The following is a 21,976-nucleotide window of genomic DNA, read 5'->3' as shown; positions in this document are numbered from 1 at the left end:
TAAGCACTGCAGTAAAACATATCCACGGAAGTGCACATTTTATACTGTGGTGTATGGTTCGATGTTTGCTTCAATGGTTGTGTTATGGAGGAGTATTTATGAGTTCTATTATAATATACCTACTGTTTGATTTTTTGTGATTGGATATATATTTTTTCATGACTTGGGTAACTTGAGCAGATATTTTTTTTCAATTTCTTTGATAAAAGAAAAGATCATGTTATTGTAGGTAGTTTATAAAGACGTATTACATTGCATAATAAACATTTCTGTTTTATTTTGACCCTCATATTTAGTAGTTTACAAACCAGTGTACTGTGCAACCTGCTCAGTTTCAGTGTTTGTTGCTTAAATCATTGGGTCTGTAAGGAAAAAACTTTTTTTTATTATGATACAGTACATTTCTTTGTTTGTTTTCAGTGTTTACTTGTTGTTTTTGGCTAGTGTTCTATCTGTTGGCTTGTTGCAGATTGTTAGATACCTGTTGTCGAATTGTGTCTGGTAATAGTGTTTTATTTATATTCTCAAGTTGCTAATCTATCTGTTGGGTTGTTGCAGATTCTTGGGGCAGTTAGATACAAGTTGGCGTATTCTAACTGATTATTTCTTGTTATATTTTAGTGGTATTGATTTATTTGTTTGGTTGTTGCAAAATCTTGAGGCAGTTAGATACCTGTGGCATGTTCTAACTGTTTATTTCTTCTTATAATTTAGTGGTATTGATGAATTTGTTTGGTTTTCGAGAATCTTGGGGCAGTTAGATAGCTGTTGGCGTAGTCTAACTGTTTATAGTTTTCTAATTAAAGTTTGGATAATGTTTATGTACAGATTATTTATTAAATTTTGGTTTTAAGAAGATTAAATAAGCGTTTATAAAATGTGCTAGTAATCTCTGCTTTAGAGTAATGGTACTATCATTACATTTGAACTATCCACAATTATTTTTTATATATGCACTGTAGTGACTTGCATTGGTTGTGGCTCCTGCGTGGTAGATTATACCTATTGTTGTGAAGGTTTTCTTACCAAGTGATACTTGACCATGTGTGAATCCAGTCAGCTTGCAGTTGTTTTGGTACCATCTGCATTGTAACATAGAAGCATTAATATTACGTATTTACTATGTGTTTTTATTTGTAAGGTGGAGCGATTATCTGAATTGCAAGTAGTAAATACTCTGCCATGGTTTGCATTTTGTACAAGTTGCTGAAATGGAACAGATTCACAGTTAGGTATGGATACATACACAAAGCATTCATTAGGGATTTGTTCCTGAGCCATATTGTTGCAGAGAGTGAATGTATGTTTCCACATGTATGAAATCTGTAAGATTTCATTTATAGGTATGTTTTTGTTTTCCAGTACTTGTAGTAAGTACATTAGAATTGTGTGTGGATCTTCTTGTGAGTTTATAGTGAATTTCACCATTCCAGCACAGTAGTCCAATTCTTGTCTTATTCCATGTACACTGTATGTGTTGTCAGGATCGTCGCTTGCATTAATATGAAGGACTTATATTTGCAAATACAATTGGTCTGTATTGTGTAAGTAAATGTCAAAAGTGTTGTCAACAATTGGTGGCAATTGAAATAGAATATTTATTGCTACATTTGCGTAGCAATTTATACCAGTTATATTTAAACATTTGAAAGGACCAGATAGTTCTGTGTTTAAGTCATTTCTTCGGAGTGTGTGTTGCTTCTTTGAAGATGTACCTGAGTTACCTTGAGTAGTAGATTCTTCTTTGGATGTAGGAATTGATGAAGTATTAGCTTCTTTTACTCTCTTTGGAGGATTTGCAGTGAAATCCTGTTGCATCTCTGTTTGAAGTAGTTTTCTTTTACAACATTTTGCTATTTGTGGAACAGGATAGGTTTTTAGATTGGGGTGTATAGTGAATGTAGTCTATTGTATTGTAAAATTCAAGGAATATCAGCGTTTACTTTACTTGCATCAAAGTTGATTAGCAATAGACCGTCAAGTGTACATAAGCGTGATAGTGCTACGTAGCTCATGCCTTCTTTAAAGACTGTGTTCCCAATATCTATCAATACTTTATCTAGGGTAAGACCTTGTGAAGTGTGAATGGTGTCTGTGTATGCTAGAGTTAGAGAAAAGTGTTCTCTCCGTACATACATGTCTTTGAAAAGAAGGAAGTGAGCTGTTGAGCATCCTATCCTTTTTACTTCTGATAGTTTGTCAAAGAGAATGTTGTTGTCACGTGGGTATGTTTGATTAGAAATAGACCATCAGGTGTACATAAACGTGATAGTGCTACGTAGCTCATGCCTTCTTTAAAGACTGTGTTCCAATATCTATCAATACTTTATCTAGGGTAAGACCTTGTGATGTGTGAATGGTGTCTTTGTATGGTAGAGTTAGAGAAAATTGTTCTCTTCGTACATACATGTCTTTGAAAAGAAGGAATTGAGCTGTTGAGCATCCTATCCTTTTTACTTCTGAGAGTTTGTCAAAGAGAATATTGTTGTTACGTGGGTATGTTTGAAAGCCAACAACTGTACCAATTGCTCCATTAACTAGTCCTTGCTCCACATCAAGGTTACGTGTAAGCATTACTCTACAGTTTAAAGATAATTTTAATATTTTCTCCAAACCAGCTGTGTTGGAGATAGAGTTTTCTAAGGCATTTAGTCTTGTTGTGGCTTGTTGACACATGGGCAGTGGCATACCATGTGTGTCCAGTTTGTCTGTGGAGCACATTTCAATTATTGGTTGCATTTCTTTTTTCAACATTGTTTCATTGAATTTGGAACAGCTTGCAAGAGTTGGCATCAAGGACATACAATTGCCATTTGTGGGTGTTAATTGTTCCATGACATCAGTAGCACATGAGTTATGGACATAGAGTGCATAGATGTGCCAGGTTTTTCATATTTCTTGTGCTTCTTGAGATAGTACGCCAACTCTAATACTTTTTAAAATGCGTAGGTGAGGTCTGCAGACCAGCACATGTTTTCTGTTAATTCTCTGTATTGTAAATATTGCCTAAGGTTGACATTTCCTATGCTGCAAACAGTTTTATGGCAGAGCTTTTGTCCTAAGGTTTTAAAATGAGGTTCACCTTTCACTGGTGTCAATTGAAGAAGATCTCCAAAAACAATAATGTGTTTTCCTCCTCCAAAGAGCTCTTCGTAGTTTGTTTTGAGTACTTCTTGTAATCTGAGGTGAATCAAAGCTAACATTAGGTTGACCATGCTCACTTCATCTATTAGTAGCATTTTCATTTGTTTTAACACTCTGCATGGTTCCATTCCAGTTTCTATAGAAAGTTTGTAATATTCTAATTTGTTTTGGTGTTCTACTGGAAGTAGTAATCGATTTAAAGTGACACCCCCTATGTTGTAGGCAGCTAAATCTGTGGGGGCAGTTACAACAGCTGACAGTTTGTTGTTTGTCAATTGTTGAAGGAACTTGCTGATGATTTTGATTAAGAATTTTTGCCTGAACCAGCTTGACAACTGACATATAGTAGTATAGGTTTTCAATTTTGGCAGGTACATTCTTCATTTTCATGTTGTACACCATGTGCAATTTGTTTTGTTACTTCTTGAAAAATGCTACGCTTCTCATTGTTCAGTTTTGATTGCAGTACAGTTAAGTCTTCCGTATCTTCTTCATAGTGAGACATGGTGTTTTCTACTTTTGTCAGCTAATTCTGCCTCATTTGCTATTAGTGGCTGTCCCAGTGGTTCTTGGCTTCTGTTACAGAAGGTTGACTACTGTCGGGAGTATCCTGATCTGGTTGGGCCTGGAGTTGTTCTTTGTGCTGTTGTTCATTTTGCACCATTGTTTTGTACTGTGTAAAGCGTCTTCATAGGAGTCATAGATATCTAGTAGCTCTTCTGTTTTACATGGTTTCAAATGTTGTATGATATGATATGATATGGTATTTGTAACGCGCCTATACACAAGTGTTTCAAGGCGCGACGAGGCAGGGGGGGAGGGAAAACAAGGGGAAGACGGACAAACGATCCTACTAGGCCAGGTGTCATTCAGATCGCGCAAGTGCAGAGGTAAGGGGAAAAGGAGAAAGTGCAGGGGGAGGAGGTGGGGGGAAAAGTGCAGAACAAGGTAAGTGGCGTAAAAAAAAAAAAATAATAATAAATGATAAATAATAAATAAAAAGGGCCAGCTGGTGGCAAGTGCGAGGTAAGTGCAGAGCAAGTGCTGGGTAGGGGGCTGTAGGGATACAGTGACAGTCCCAAAGTGCAGGGGGAGCCAGGGGGGCAGTGCAAGTGGAGAGTGGCTGGGCCCTGGACCGAGGTCGCTGAGAGTGGCCCAGATGCAGGTGAGTGCAGAATTCAGTGGGGAGTTAAGCAGGTCTAGCAGGGGAGAGGGAGAGAGAAAGCAGAAGCGAAGAGGAAGGTTTTGAGGTGCTTCCGGAACCGGAGATGGTTCTCCTCAAGTTTCAGGGAGGCAGGCAGGCTGTTCCAGAGGGAGGCCCCTGCTGCGGAGAGAGATCTACCCCCAGCACGTTGCTTCGAGAAGCGGCTGACCATGAGGGAGTTAGAGATGGATGAGCGAAGGGCTCGTGAAGGAAGATATTTAGGAAGAGAGAGTTGAAGGTATTTAGGCCCCAGGCCCCAGAAGGCCTTGTGGACAATGCAGAGGGTTTTGAACTTAATCCTCGCAGCCACTGGGAGCCAGTGAAGAGATTTCAGTCCTGGAGAGATGCGGTCCCTGGGCTTGAGGCCAAGGACAAGTCTCGCAGTTCTGTTCTGGATAAGTTGCAGAGGGCGGAGAGTGGAGGCAGGGAGATTAAGATAGAGGCTGTTACAGTAGTCCAGCCTTGAGAGAACCAGGGCTCGGGAGACAGTGAGCTTCTGGGGGAAGGAGAGGAAGGGAAGAATACCTCTGAGGAGGTGCAGCTGGTAGTGTGATTTCTTAGAGACATCAGATATATGAGGAGAGAAGGAGAGTGTGGAGTCGAAGATGACCCCGAGGTTTTTAGCCTTGCAGGTAGGGGCAGGAAGGGGGCCAAGGGAGGCCGGCCAGAGAGCTGCAGGGAAGGAGGGAGTGGGTGCGCCGATGAGTAGAATCTCAGTCTTACTGGCGTTAAGCAGGGACATGTAATATAGCTCTTTATGTTGAAAAGTTTTTAATGACAATTTGATATGATTAATTAAGTTTTGTTTGGTAAGTTTCACTAAGCTGCCTTCACAATTTGTCACTCTGTATCTACCTTTATTTTCACTGGGTTTTATATTATTTCTGTATGTGAAGTTTTGGGCTATGTGGTATAGACTCATGGTTTCCAAAGTAGTACTCCTGTTTGGGTAGTATGTGTCTAGTAACTAGTTTTTCAAAATGTCTTGGCTGTTGGGATCATTTTTGGCTATTGTTTCTATGTTGCTGTATGATTTGAGAACTCTTTTTCTAGATTTAGCAGGACCAAGACTTAGCCATACTATATTTTCGGTGTTTCCATACAAAGGAGTACCGGTTAAACGATCTGCAACTTCATAGAAGCCACATTCTCTATGAGAGAGCATTTTTATGCCTAAGCTGTACAATTTCTGAGAAAGTGTTTTGTCCGATGATAGGTCATTCCAGAGGTCTTGAAGCTCTGTTTTTTATGCTTTTGTTAAGTAGGTTGTAACATATCGTGCAACTGCAGTGGAATTTTCTGCAATGTACTGCACATCTATGTTTGCATTCCATAAGAGGGCAATGATTGCATTGTAATCATTGATATGTTTTGATTCTTCCGTTCTTTGTATATAATATGTGTTCTTAGGTGATTTACCTTTAACACTATGTCTAACTGAAGACATGAAGTTGTTCACTTCACCTGTTTCTGTAACTGGTCTAGGGAAACCATAGCAGTATTTGGTGTAGTATTTCCCATTGTTTTTGTGTTTGCGATGACAATATTTGCCACATTTCTGTCTTTGAAATTGTACAATGTGTGCATGAAGATCACTATTTGTTGCTTCAGATGGAATTTCACAAGTGACATATTTTTCAATAAACTGTAAAACAGTGGCATCACTGTCTTGACCAAATTTACAAGCATCTTTAATGCATAAAAGCATGTGGATATCAATATTTTGCAGCACTTTCATTTTGATTTTGTCTTTGCCTTTCACATACTGATTGAGGAACTGGCGTAAAGATTTGAAAGATTTTTTGGGAATGTTACACATCGACGTGCATGGCCATTTATATACTGGACGTTCTGGTTAAGTGGAATGGAGAGGTAATTCTGAGTTGTCTGGGAATATTTTTGTATGCAGTATATCTTGTTGCATTATGGTATTATTAAGTTTTTCATAACCTCATCCATTGCTATGTATGGCAATTGTGTTTGGTTTTGCTTGAATGCTTCTTCATTAAAATATGGTTCTGTGCTCATGGTGTGACTCCATTCACCTCCACAGATATTTAAGAAGTTATTTTTGTTGACATTCCGTTCATTGAGAAGTCTTTTTTGTAATTTAGTAGTTAGTTTTGTTAGTGGTTTCATTCTGTTTAACACTTAAATAAATAACTTTCTATTGAGAAGGATTGCACTGTCTATCAAAGCAAAGATTAATTTTCTACGGTAGGTTTTAAGGGTTGTGCATGATTTGTCTCTTGTTCTTATAAGATTCTGAAGGACTCTGTGGCGGAACATTTTTACTAAAATACTTATTTTGGTATGGTTACTTGCTAGTATATCAAGATCTATATGAGCAGTTTTAGAAGTAGTGGTAGCTGAATTCTTGTTAATCTTTTTCTGTTTTGTTTTGCATTTTGATGGAGGAGGCAAAGTTTCTGCACTGGAAGCTTGTTTTGTTTCGCTAAATGAATGTGTTAGCTGTTTTGTTTGAACTATTTTTACAAACTCTGCTAGAGATGGATGCTTATTTTGGATACTTTTATTTTCATTTGCTCTATTTCTGCGTTGCTTTCTATGGACTTGCGTTTTGGTAGGCATGCTTTGGGGTCTGTTGAAAAAAAAAGAAGGTATGGGTTGGGCAGTTCTGCAATGCATGTGTTCTGTGTGCATGAGTGTCGGAGTATGATGGTAAAGATGTATGTGGTGGTGTGTGATTGTGCATTGTGCAGCTACAATTAGTTGGGAAGGCTATTCTTCTATTTGTGTGTTACTATATTGCGGTTCAGATGACAGTAGAAACTGAGCTAGTGGTGAGGAGAAGCACTAATAGTTAATCTAATGGTATAACATTAAAACAGTTCTTTGTTTTGTAGTACTAACATTCTAGGTGTTGAGTTATTTTATTTGTCTTCCAGAAAACAGTGATTTGTGTGCCATTTTGCCTGCTAATCCCTGTTTAATAAATGGGGATTTGTGGGCAGAATGGATCAGAAATCTCAGTTTTTTTGTTGCGCAAATTACATGAATGAACTACACAGTGTTTTTGAGTAACAGTGAGAATATTAAAGTAGTATTGTACTTACTCTTTTTTTGTGGAATGAGCAGGTTTCTTCGGATATGGTGTTTTTAGTTCAGATGTTGCTGATTTTCAGGAGTGTGGTCTTCACTGCAATTGTAAAAGAAAGAAGTTAGTAATTTTGTGTGTTTATAGCACTGATGTTAATTTAGATGTCGAATTTTATGTTTTTGCATCAGTATTCCTGTTTGATAGCTGAACATAGTGCATGCATCCATTTTATTTGACTATGTGCAGCCTTTATATTTTATTTACAATATGTTAGTTGATGAGTAGAATTTTAAGTGTATGAAATTCACTTGGTTTTTTAAAGCTGTGTTGTTGATAGCAGACTGGTTTCGAAGTGACAGTTGATTATAGTAGATGGGAAAAATTGCAATAAGGTCATTTTATAGGTTATGCAGGTTTAGTGGCATTACACTGTTTATATGCATTCATAAGAATTGGTCATGTACTGTGAATAAAATATGCATACCTGTAGTTTATATTCATGCATGTGGATATGCATGCAGCTGTAAGTAGAAATCTTGGAGACTTGTAGAGTCGTTTTCATAGTACGTGCTTGCAATGATATGAGACTTGTACTCAGAGTGATCAACAATACATTTTAAGTGCGGAACTCTGATGATGGAGTTAGATGTAGAAGTCTTGGATGTGATTGGTGGATGGGTGTGTGACTGCTTAGCTGTATCCAATGAGGGAATGGCACCGAGAGTGATGTGGAAAGGATAGAATGCCTGGCTAAGAGTTACGCACTTTGCAGACACCGCGGCTGTCTGTGGATAGGGCGTGCCACATCTGGGGTTTTCCAGCAAATACAGCATGGAACGGGGACTGTAGGGATGAGCCAATCTGATGTTGAGGTTGTGGATTTATGTTGAAAGAGATTGTGTGTAGTGAAGATGGCAGAGCAGGAGAAAGTCAGGGTGTTGGTGCTTGGAGATATGTTTGTGCATGGTTTACAGCAGTATGCTCAATGCAGGCATGTGGCAAACATTTTCGATATTAAAGGAGTGGAGGTGGTTTGGAGCACCGTGCCTGATTGCAATATACAGGCAATTATACAAGTTTGTGAAGATATGGGCAAGATGGACATTCCGCATCTGGTAGTTTTTCAGTATGGTGCTTTCCGTTTGGGGTACGTCAGTGCCGCTACTTTTTTGGCAGATTTGGAACACGTGATTGAAGCAGTAATGAATATCCATCCAAATGCCAAAGTATTTTTTTTCTGGATTACTACCTAGGGCAATATGGGACAATAGTTCTGTTTTTTGTCCTCAACAAAACATTGGTAGGTGTGCAATCAACTGAGGCATGTGTGGTTTCATGCTTAGAGCTGGTATGTTTTTCTGTAATAATGAGAATATTGATTCCAGTAATACTGTTTATTTTGAAGAAGATGGCATTTCCTTAACTTTTTTGGGAAATGCCATGCTGTTTTGGAATATAAGGGTTGCTTTGGAGAAGGTTATGTGAAGATTTTAGTAGTAAAGTAAGAAGAAAAACCCCCCAAAAAATACAAAATAAAAGGTGTCTGTCAAGCATCTGCAAAAAAACAAAAAACAGCTCTTTTCAAAGCCAACCTCAAAGGGGAAATGGGGCACATTATTTAAATTTACATTCACCACGCTCAGATTTTCCATTTGTCCGCGGACATGGCGATAGTCCGCGGACAGTGTGTGTTACATACACAGGTTTTGGGGTGGAGAGTCATGAAATTAGAATGAGCAGAATAGAGATTGGTCAGTAAAGTTTACTGGTTGTGTTGTGTAAGGAGAGAGTTTGTCAGAACGTCTTTTTCCTGAGAGAAGAACAGATAGCTATGGCTGTATGTTTCTGAAAATAGATTATCTGGATTTTGGGAGACTCATGGATACATTGGTTGGAGGTGTATGCAGAACGCTGTGGAGTAGCTGCAGATCTTGGATTCCCTCATGTGGAAGTGCACTGGCATGGAGTGCGTGGAATGAAGTGGCTGGACTTGGTACCTCTCTGTGCTACTTTGGAGACACAGCATTATCCAGACATAATTATAATTAATTGTGGAGGGAACAGTTTAGGACATGTGTCTGGAATCTATTTGCAATTTGCAATGAAAGAAGGACTTGGGAAGGTCATGGAAATTTTTCCAAATTCCCAAGTATTTTTTTCTCGTATTGCACAAAGACAAATGTGGCTGCGTTCTTCTTCATTTGGTCCACAAAGAGAGAAAAAGAGGTGCACTGTCAATACGGCTGTTTGTGCCATTCTAAGAGATGTTGGCATGTCCTCTTTTCACAATGAAAATATTATGTTTCATAGCACATACATTTTTCTCAGAGGTGGAGTCCATCTTACATATGCTGGCAATCAGATTTTTCTGAGAAATGTATAAAATGCATTGCAACATTTTTTAGAATTACAATCATCTATTTTGCAGTAGATGTTGATGATTTCAAGTTTTTCAAACACACAAAACCACCACCAAAAGGCTCTTTTCAGAGACAACACTTCCTCCCAGAGAAAAGTGCATTTGTTTTGCTAGGGCAGCACCCTAAAACTTTATATGTCCTTGGACTGTCCGCAGACTTTCAAAAAATGCACATGGCCCTGCACTGTTTATTTGCCACTTCTATTTTTAAACTGTGAAAGGCGGCTCTGAAAAGAGTCCTTTTTTTATTTTTATTTTTTTAAAATATTTTTTGGGGTGTTTTACACATGACACACTAGGAGAGGAGGGGAAAGGCGTGTAATGAATGGACACCAACCACGGGGATAAGAAAGGGCAGGTAGAGAGAGGAAGATGTAGGGTGGGCCTTACTTAGGTAGGTAGCAGGTCTTCTGGTGCTCCGTGACCGTAGTCTCAAAAGCACTTCGAAGACTCTCCCCCCTGCAGAGTACTGCATCGCAGTACATACACAATATTGTGACCCTCGAAAGGTAAGGGTCAACAGCATTGTGAATGGCCTGTGAGGCAGCTGGAGGTATGCACTCTGCCACAGGAGTGTCTCTTGTGGTGAGAGGAGCGGAAACGGAGTATGTGGTAGAGGAACTCAACCTATTACGTTGATCACAAGGTACAACCTTGCGAATGGCCCACTGCAGAACGACGTTAGGTGTCGCTTCGTGGATATCGAACCAAAGCTGTACAAACCACGTCTCCCAAGACTCAGTACCATTTTGCACTGTTTGCAGGTGACTTTGTTTGCACGTGCTTTTGGAATGTTACCATGAATGGTAAACAACCGCCACACCCAAGACTCCCGGCGAGTGCTGGTAGTAGGGAGTTACTCTACCTCATCCTCTTCATCCTCGTTCTCTGCATCCTCATGCCTGTTCCCCTATGCAGGCCCTTGGGGAGAGGGTGGTGGTGGAGGGTTTGGGGGTGGTTCTGAGTCAGATGTAGCAACAGCAGCCATGGATGCCATCAGGGTTGATGAGATAATCTCAGCAAGAGCAGCAAAGGCAGCAGAAGTCAATCTGTAATAGCCAGAAGTACAATCAAGATCAGCTCTGGGGTGTGGCCTTTTATAGGGGTGCAGTGGTACGCTTCACGGACAGATCTAACACACCAAAAAGGTTCAAAAAGTTCCAGCAAGTATGTGGAAAGCCAGGGTCTTTGTGTGGGAGATGTGCAATAGTGAATTTTTACTGTTAAATAATTTGGAGTGTCTGAAAAAGTTCTTTTAAAATGTTGGGGAACTGGACAGTGTCTGCAAATTAGGACACATGGTCACAGTGCATCAGTCACCCTCATGGGAACAGGGCAGGAACCCTCTCCCTGCATTCCAGGAGCTTCATATTGTATGCAGCGCAAGCCCAGCATGCAGCGAAGAGAAGCTGCAACGAAACCCTGATCCGCCGTGCCACCCGCACCTTCGACGCCCTCTCCTTGGTAAGGATGAGGTATTCATCTAAATTCTTGCGCTTTCAAAAGCTCTATCTGCCCCCTCACTCTGAGCAGCAGCAACCTAATTCTCCCATTCCATACGATTGTTCGGATCGGCTCGTCCTGCCTGATCCTGTCTTCATATTCCGCCTTACCCACGCATGGCGGGCGCAACGCGGGATGAAAGCGAGGCTGCCCCTTGCTCCTAAGCAACGCTCCTACATAATCCACCACATCCGCCGGTAGGCGGATACGCCGGCCAGCGACGAAGGCCAGACAAAGGCCCTGTTTTGCACCCAGGTCCCTCAGTGCATCAGTCTCCCTCATGGGAACAGGGCAGGAGCCCTCTCCCTGCATTCCAGGAGCTTCATATTGCGTGCAGCGCAAGCCCAGTGTGCAGCAAAGAGAAGCTGCAACGAAACCCTGATCCGCCGTGCCACCCGCACCTTCGACGCCCTCTCCTTGGTAAGGGTGAGGCATTCATCTAAATTCTTGCGCTTTCAAAAGCTCTATCTGCCCCCTCACTCTGAGCAGCAGCAACCTAATTCTCCCATTCCATATGATTGTTTGGATCGGCTCGTCCTGCCTGAACCTGTCTTCATATTCCGCCTGACCCACGCATGGCGGGCGCAACGCGGGATGAAAGCGAGGCTGCCCCTCGCTCCTAAGCAATGCTCCTACATAATCCACCACATCCGCCGGTAGGCGGATACGCCGGCCAGCGACAAAGGCCAGACAAAGGCCCTGTTTTGCGCCTGTTTGGCGAATGAGAGGCGTGGAAGTGACCACTCCTTCATCCTGTTTTCTAAAACCCCTTGGAGGGAGCTTTGCCCTCATATATGACGGGACCCACCACCACGGCAAGCCTTGGGGCTTTATTTTGCACCTTTAGCAGGGAAGCGGTAAATCTTAACAATTGCAATGTAGTATCCAGCTTCTACTTAATGTTATAGAGCCTTTCTGTAACACTTTTTGCGCCACTGTGAGCTGTGCAGATATAACTTTGCCCACCATCATGCAGCGCCTACAGTCCCAAAGCATGAAGCTCGTCATTCACTATTGCCGCCGTACTTCACTAAGGTGCTCCCCACATGTGTTGAAACTAGCCACTACATGGCAGCTCAGAATTGCCCACCACAGTTCAATAGGGAGCTATAATGTGTTATCCTTCCGGCCCAGCTAGTGATGTGGTCACTTGCTTTTACCTTGCTGCCTACATTGTGCCTATGTCATTTGAAATGCAATCATTATAGACCATTGTGCCTTGTTACTCGAACCTAGTCACTGTAGCCCACTGTGCCTACGCTGAACTCTGCCCACTGTGCCTATGAGTATTTTAGACATTGTAGCCTATGCTGGACTTTGCCCACTGTGCTATGAGTATTTTAGACATTGTAGCCTATGCTGGACTCTGCCCACTGTGCCTATGAGTATTGTAGTCATTGTAGCCTATGTAGTCTATGCTGAACTTTGCCCACATTGTAGCCTATGCTGAACTTTGCCCACTGTGCCTATGAGTACTTTAGTCATTACAGCCTATGCTGAACTTTGCCCACTGTGGTTATGAGTATTTTAGACATTGTAGCCTATGCTGGACTTTGCCCACTGTGCCTATGAGTATTGTAGTCATTGTAGCCTATGTAGCCTATGCTGAACTTTGCCCACATTGTAGCCTATGCTGAACTTTGCCCACTGTGCCCGAGTATTTTAGACTTTGTAGCCTATGCTGGACTCTGCCCACTGTGCCTATGAGTATTTTAGACATTGTAGCCTATGCTGGACTTTGCCCACTGTGCCCGAGTATTTTAGACTTTGTAGCCTATGCTGAACTTTGCCCACTGTGCCTATGAGTACTTTAGTCATTACAGCCTATGCTGAACTTTGCCCACTGTGCCTATGAGTATTTTAGACATTGTAGCCTATGCTGGACTCTGCCCACTGTGCCTATGAGTATTGCAGTCATTGCAGCTTATGTAGCCTATGCTGAACTTTGCCCACTGTGCCTATGAGTACTTTAGTCATTACAGCCTATGCTGAACTTTGGCCACTGTGCCTATGAGTATTTTAGACATTGTAGCCTATGCTGGACTTTGCCTCCTGTGCCTTTGAGTATTGTAGTCATTGTAGCCTATGTAGCCTATGCTGAACTTTGCCCACATTGTAGCCTATGCTGAACTTTGCCCACTGTGCCTTTGTATAACTCAGTCTTTGATACCCACTGTGCCTATGCTACTTGAGCCTTAGCCACTGCGTCCTACTGTGCCTATGCTATATTCTGCCCAATATCCCCATTTGAAGCAGCCTCCCCAGCTCACTGTGCTTATTGGAATTTAACTTCCACAGTGGGCTGATTTACATAGCACTGTTACACCGTGATTTGCCTACCCTACCACGACATCACCACAAGATGCAAACTTTACGAGCCACACTAGCCCTCTTCACACTAACAGCACTCCTAGTTCACAAGCTCAGGATCGCTCCAGTACCTGCCACTGATTACACTACCCTTCAATTCTGGGCCCTCTCTCCCACCATGACTCAGTCACAACCTTTACCACTAACAAATCACAATGACAAACTTGAAGCACACCAACAGCCTTGCTCTATCAAGTCCAAACCGCGCAATACCACATCCAGAAATGTTAGACTCCGAGCCAAACTTGCTAAAATATATGAACCTCTCGCTAGAACGTTGACTTCGTCCAACCGTAGCAAGCCTACATTTAACAGGAGTACAGAAAAACCTCACAACCTTTTTCCCCAAAACACAGAATGCGCGTATGCACCCCCCTGCCACGACCCATGAAAAGATACGCACACCTCTATCCACCACCCCCCACCTTAAAGGTGCTTTAATTAACGCCAGATCCATGATTGCTCATGCCATTGAGATTGCTGAGCTCATTCAGACCGAAAACCTCGACTTCTAGGCCCTTACGGGATCCTGGCTCCATGCCGCTGCAGGACCTGCGATCATGTTAGCGATCCCCAATGGTTATACCATTCTGAGATCAGACAGAAATGAAGCCCATGGAGGAGGCATAGCCCTTATCGGCAAATCCAACTTATCTACCAGGATAGTCCCAGCTAATGACACTAAATCCTGCAAAAGCCTAATTGCCAAATTAGCTATTAACAACTCCCAAACCCTCACCATCCACTTGATTTATAGACCCCCAGGCCCTATCGGAACCTTCGAGGAAGACATCTCCACCACTCTATCTCATAACCTTAAAAACTCATCACAGGTAATCCTGTTAGGGGACATTAACCTGGGCTTCAATGACCAAAACAACCCACATGCAAGTAGAGTGGTTAACCTACTCTCTGAACTAGGCTTCACACAAAGAGTACTTCACCCTACCCATAACAAAGGCAGAATACTTGATTGGGTGGCAGACCATAACTGTAACGCCTCCATCTTATCGATCTCCCCCCAAATCTGGACCGACCACCACCTGATAACATTTGTTCTAGAAACGGACAGACCGACTCCTACCTTAGCCCAGCCGGCTCCGTCCATCCCGACAAGGAATAAGAAAAACATCACCACAGATAACCTACTTCCGCTTATCCTCCCCACACTCAATACACTACCAGACAACCTGGACCCCAAAACTTTAGTGAATGAGTATAATAAAAGTATGGCCTCTGCACTGGACTCAATTGCACCGCTTAAAATGAGACAAAGCAAACCTAAAGCCCACCTCAACTCCTGGTACACCCCCCACTTGAAAACACTTCGCACCAAAAAAAGACAATCTGTGGTCGCATGGAAACTACAACCCTCTGAAGAAAATAAAAGCACTCTGAGAGATATATCCACCCTCTACAAAAAGGAAATATTGTCGGCAAAACGAGAAACATATAACACTAGAATAGCCCAAGCCAACTCCAGCATGAAGGAACTCTTTATCATCCTAAAGGAAATAGAATCTCCTATCCCGGTGCCAGACAATTGTGTCAAAGACAAACCATGGTGCACCAATATTCAGCTAGCCCTAGCTAACAAAGTGTCAACTCTCCAATCTAAAATTGCCAAGAAAAAAGCATCACTCAGCTTGGATGCAAAGCCTAAAATGTCTAGCACCCCCCCCAAAAATAACATTGACACTCCTTGCTTCAAGTTCTCCAAAGTTTCTATTATTGAGACTGAAAAAATCATTCTGTCACTAAAACCATCAAACTGTCAGGGGGACCAATGTCCATCCCAACTGATAAAGGACGCAGCCAGAGACCTAGCTCCCTTTATCTCAAAACTCATTAACGCCTCTTTCACTACAGGATCTATACCAAGTAACAGACGCCAGACCCAGCCATACCCACTAATTACCGCCCAATCACCACTGTGCCATTCCTCCTAAAAATCATAGATAAAGTGGCATACTCTCAAATTCAGAAACACCTCGAAACTAATAACCTGCTGGGAGAACGGCAGTCTGGTTTCCGTCCCCAGCATGGAACCGAAACAGCCCTCTTAGATCTAAAAGCACAAATTGACGAGCTAAGGGATCAAGGAAAAACAGCTTTACTCCTCCTTCTGGACCTATCAGCTGCATTTGACCTTGTTGACCACAAGGTCCTTTGTAGGCATTTGGACATGGCTGCGCACTTCTCGGAAGAAGCCATAGACTGGATCCAATCCTTCCTCAATAATAGGACCATGAGAATCTTCTCCACCACTGCGGCAGCAGACCCTATCCCCATTATATGCGGCATGCTCCAGGGATCGTGCGTCTCCCCTACACTCTACAACATCTTCACGAAGCCCCTTTTCGGTGATCTGGACCTTCTTGGTATCACCTGCACTAACTATGCAGACGATACTCAGATTCTCCTACCACTTACTGGTGATTATGATAAGGATTTGGCCTTGGTGAACAGGGTGTATCTCATCATCCAGGCATGAATGGCCACTCATGGACTATTCCTGAATGATGACTAAACTGAGATCATTATCCTTGGCACACCTGCCACCCTCAAAAGAGTAGGCACCAACTACTCTTCTTTTAACATAGATAATAACCAAATCACAACCGCTCACGAGGTAAAAACCCATGGTTTCTACCTGGACTCTACCCTCTCATTCAACAAGCAGGTGAACGTGATGGCTTCGGCCACCGCCTACACCTGCAAATTGATAAGAGCAGGCAAACCCTTCCTGTCCAACAATAGCTGCATCACACTTGGGAGAGCGCTCGTGTTATCAAAGTTGGACTATTGCAACTCGCTCTATATTGGGGCCAACAAGGAAGTTATCAAAAAAATGCAAATCTTACAGAACAACGCACTTAGAGCAGCATTAGGCATTCCCAGGAGAGCCCACATCACCGAACTCAGAAGGCCCAACAACTGGCTTTCTACTCAGGAGAAAATCCAGCTAAAAGTGGCCTCACTTGTTTACAAATGCCTAAACAATGCCGCACCATGCTACCTCTCTGCAAGATTTATGAGAACAAAACCTACAAGACTCACCAGATCCGTCAACTCTAACAAAATTTCAACTCCCAGATTTAAATTAGCCAGAGTAGGTGGCTGTAGCTTCCAGGTTAAAGCAGCTCAACTTTGGAACTCCCTACCACCCACCCTGCGGACAAACCAACCATACTTCACCTTCTGACACAAAATACAAAGTGGATTACAGACGCAGACAAATAACAGACCACTATCCCGCCTGGATGTATCCTGCAACCCTCTCCACTTCTGCACTCTGCACACACCCACTGCCCAGCAGTTACTGTCTGTTCATGTAGAACTGTAAATACGTTGCTGTGTATTTTGTGTACATATATTCCTTGTATATTTCTTGTTTCTTTTTGCCATGTGTTTTTCCTGTAACTAAGCTGTCTTATAAAAATGTGCCTGGTTACCCCTGGGTCTGGTGCACAATACAAGTAATAAAAACAAACAAACAAACAAACAAACATGATGACGTCGGGAACATGTCCGCGAAGGGAACGGGTGTCCGCAGGATACCAAATGCACGGGAACGGTTGTGCGCATGCACGCGGGTGTTCTACGGACATTGTTTGGGTCCTCAAACAAATTAAAAGTGTGACAATTGTGAGACAGAGAGTAACGGACTGGCGCGATATTAGCAAGATGTATGGGTGTTGTGCATATGTGCGTAGATGTTCTGCAGACTCTACGGACAGGTATAGTGTCCTTAGGGCACCTCCATTTTGTTTGACTACAAACATCCTGGACACCGCGCGTGTTCTTAGGACAGTTTCAACTTGCTTGCGGACGGTACGGACAGGTATAGTGTCCTTAGGATACCTCCATTTTGTTCACTTATGGACATCCCGGACACTGTGTGTGTTCTAAGAACAGTTCCATCTTGGTTGCAAATGGTATGGACAGGTATAGTGTCCTTAGAACACCCCCATTATGTTCATTTACGGATATCCCGGACACCGGGTGTGTTTTAAGAACAGTTCCATCTTGGTTGCGAAGGTTACGGACAGGTATAGTGTCCTTAGGACACCCCCATTTTGTTAATTACGGACATTCTGTACAGGTGCGCTGTCCGCAGACACCCCAACTGAGTTTAAAAAAAAATAAGACATTGAATTAAAAGACACATAATATTTTTTTATTATTATATAGCGCTATACAATTTATGAAGGAGAGGGGGAAGCAAAAAAGAATACAACTACAGGGGAATTAGGGGTTTAGAGAGGATGGATGGGAGGGGATGAAGGGATGGAAGTCTCATCAAAACGTTTTTCTTGGTGTTGAGGGTTAGGGGATAGTTGACTGGGACATGGAGAGGGGGGAGTAGGTAAATGTGGGACAATGGTATTTATTTTTTTATTTTATGTGGTCCTCCACAAAATGTTTCAAAAGATTGACATTTTCCATGAGCATGTCCATTTTTTGTTCCATGCGCTGCAGCGGATTTTCCAATGTGTCTTTTGATGTATTATTTTCAATGTTTGTATTGTCTGTTAAAAAAATAAAAAAAAAATAAAATATATATATATATATATATATATATATATATATATATATATATATATATATATGTTAAGTGCACATACAGTAATGATTTTTATTTTTGCTTATAAAGAGAAGTGTCTACCATTAGTATTACTGTCTTCAGACATTTCCTCCCATGGGAAATTTTCCTCAAGCCATTCCAAAGTACTGCACATTTCTGTGTAAAAAACACAACTATATTAATTTTAGGATACCTAATACAAACAGTTTAGAAATATATAAGAAAAATGCAGTTTACTTTCTAGTTTCTGGTAAATTGTATTCTTACTGTTGTGTAGGTCTACTGTTGCTCCTAGCTGTGCAGTTTCTGTGAGGTAATTATGTTGGAGGCATATCTTTTTTGTTTTGGTATATTCCATTTTAGTTTATATGGTATTTAAATAGATGGTCGATTTGTTAGACATATAGGTTCCACTTCTTATTTATTATTACATATAATGTGTTTATGTGCTGCTTTTTAAATTTGTGCAGTGTTTATATGGCATGATAGGACATTTTAAGATACCCCCTGAGTGTTTGGGTAGTGTTGATGTTGTCTGCGTCCTTTTGCGGACATACGCACAGTCTGCGGACATCAACATCATTAGCAGATGGTTCAGTATGTTCTATGTTACATGTATATAAAGTAAGGGAATCCTAGTAAACATCTATCAAATTCACACTATGAAAATGTATATTCAGTAAACAAACTTGATAAAGGGAGGTTATGGTTAATTTTTACCACTAAAAACCTATGAAATTCAGTAAAAACACTTTGTTAAAGGGACGTTATGGTGAACTTGCGCTACTAAAAACCTATTAAATTCAGTAAAAAAGACTTTGTTAAAGGGACGTTATGGTTCCAAGTAAAACCAAAAAAACCTGAAATTCGGCAGTTATGGTAAGCTAAGCAACCATAAGCAACCATAACTCGCGCCACAACCGTGCACTGCTAAGACTAACACCCAGGACATCAAAGATGGCATCACAAATGTCATTGATGACATCACTGATAACATCACATGTGCATTTACTTTTCATGAAAACTCTGTACAAGGGATTTTTATTATAATGTTCACAGAAAAAGTGTGAAGGATAAACATGCAGAGAAGGACTGTCTGATATGACTATGTGTCAAAACATGGTTTATCCTAAATAGATCTCTGCGAATGCAAGAAAATGATGCCAAGCTGATTAGCAGATTAAGAGTTGGACTGGATGGAGCAACTGAAAAAGAGGAACATTTAAGGGAAGAATTGGAGGTATGTCAAAAGGACATGCAATCAACATGTAAAGATCTCAACACTCAATTGTCTCAAAGAAAGAAACAGTTTGAGGATGGTGAGCAAGAATTAAAACACTTGAAAGCGTTGGTAGATCATATTAGACAAGATAAAGATGAAGTTGTTTTGGAAATGCTGGTTTAACAAAAAGAACATTTTGAGAAAGAAAGTGATCTTCAAAATGCTGAACAAGAAATGGTTAAAATGTTTCAAGAAAGAGACAAGAGAAACAAAGAATTCAATGAATGCCAAATGCAAATGGGCGATATGCAAGAGGTAATTAATAAGATGGTTGATGAAAACAATTATTTGCGAAAGGAGGCAGATAGTCTCCTTAAAAAGTGCAAGGATTTGGAACAGCAAATATGCATTTCCAGGTCCCAGGACAGACGACAGGGCACCACATTCAATAGAGTTGAGGTGAATTTGATTTCCGCACAGAGAACTAGTGTCCCAGTGACTGGGCCGGTGACTGAACTTGGTTGCAGCGCTCTTGGGGGATTTGACACACCCATTGGGGGCCACCACCAATCCCATACGCATGAAAGCAGGGATGAATCACAAAGTAGTGCAATTCCATGCATAGCAATGAATAGTCCCATACCAATAATTAAATCAATTAAGGCTCTGATCAAACCATTTAAAAAAGGAGGGAAGTGCTGTATGGAGGACCACTTAGAGGTGATACACAATATATTTAAAGCTCTCCAGATACTTAAGGAACATACAGGCAATACTTTCACTTAACTCTGTATGCTCCCACAGCCAATATCATTAGATGGTCAAATGAACAGCAGAACAAGACATGGGCAGAGTTAGAAAAAGAAATTAGATGTCATTTTTCTCCTTTCCAGCCATTACAGAATGCAAAAAAGGTTACATACACGATCACGGCCGGGGCAAATACGTCCCCTCGCCAATTTTTGTAAGACTTAAAAAGAGCTTTTTCTCGCTTTGATGTATCTTTTGACCCCAATTCCAATGAGTTTAAAACTGCATACTTTTATGGGCTACAGAAAGACATCATATCACAGTTAGTCCGTGAATTTGACCGTGACAAGTCCCTTGAATGGATTGTACACCAAAGTACAAAACTATATGAAGTACTCTATTGTCAGGGTAGAGAGAGTGATAAAATGAAAGACACTAGACCAAAATCTAAAGAATCCTCAGCAACAGTGATGGAGATCAGGTCAACCAAAATGTCCCTTGAGTCTGCTCAAAGTCCAGGTAAAAACAATGTGACACCTGAACAAAGGGGTAATCAACAGAGGTTGTCGCTCCCTGCACCAATGTTTCAATCACATGATCCTAGTAATAGGGAGAGCTACATTAGCCCTAGGTACTTAGGAGACAGACCCCGAGCAGGATATCGGTCTGATATGTCAGTTATGAACAATAATCAGAGACAAAGTCCGGATCAAAGAAATAATGGTCCCTACCAGACATTGGGGACACAAAGCAGATGTGATCCTAATACCATGATATATGGTAATCAGGATAGACCCCGATATGTGGATCGATTTACTGAAAATGGGAATCAACATAGGGGACAATACTCACAAAATGAGGGACAGGACATAAGGCAGAGTATGAATTATGCCCCACGTCAACACAACGAAACACCACCACCAGGGGACTACAACCAAAGGATGGGTGCACCCCACTCTCCTCCACATACAAATCAAGAGTTCAGAAATAATCCCAATAGAAATCATTCTCCTGAGAGATATCAGAGTAGATTCAATCAGGGGGAAAACAACCAATATCGACCTAGACCGCAGAGAAAAGATTTCAGAGAGATGGAAAGATTCCAGTGTCTCAAGGCCCAAGTGAAATTGTTGGCTGAACAAATAGGTAAGCTCTGTACGGCACAAAAACAGTCATCAAGGGAGGGGGCAAAAAGCAATGACCGTGTGGTTTCCGATAATAAGTGACTAAAAATTAATGATACCTGCAATGCTAAAAAGACAGATTGCCCTGATTTAGTTTTGTATAATGACTCTAAGATGTTTAATGATTGAAAAAGGAAAATAGTGACAAATGAAAATGTGACAGAAATTTCAAATACATCTAAAAAAGAAGTTTGGTTTAACCTGGAGTTAAATCAAACATTGGAGATTTACACAAATGAAAAAGGAAAATATGAAATGCCAAAAGAACAAAGGGACAGATTTAAGAAAGACAACCCATGCATGGGTAATACAATTGAACAGGGAATAAAGTGGGGATGCTAGAATGCTTTCCCTAGACAATCAAAACACTAACCAAATACAGCCAGAAAGAATAAATATTCAAAAGGAAGGTATCTATCAATCACCTGAAGAGTTCTTTGAGCCACAGATTTCTTAAGAAGTAAAAAAGACTGGTATCATGCCAACTAACCACAAATGCACAGCATTAGAAAAGGGCAAATTATCAAGTGA

Source organism: Ambystoma mexicanum, chromosome 5p, assembly GCF_040938575.1.
Source record: "Ambystoma mexicanum isolate Mex_15411 chromosome 5p, UKY_AmexF1_1, whole genome shotgun sequence".
NCBI lineage: Eukaryota > Metazoa > Chordata > Amphibia > Caudata > Ambystomatidae > Ambystoma > Ambystoma mexicanum.
Note: the sequence above shows the minus strand (reverse complement) of the source record.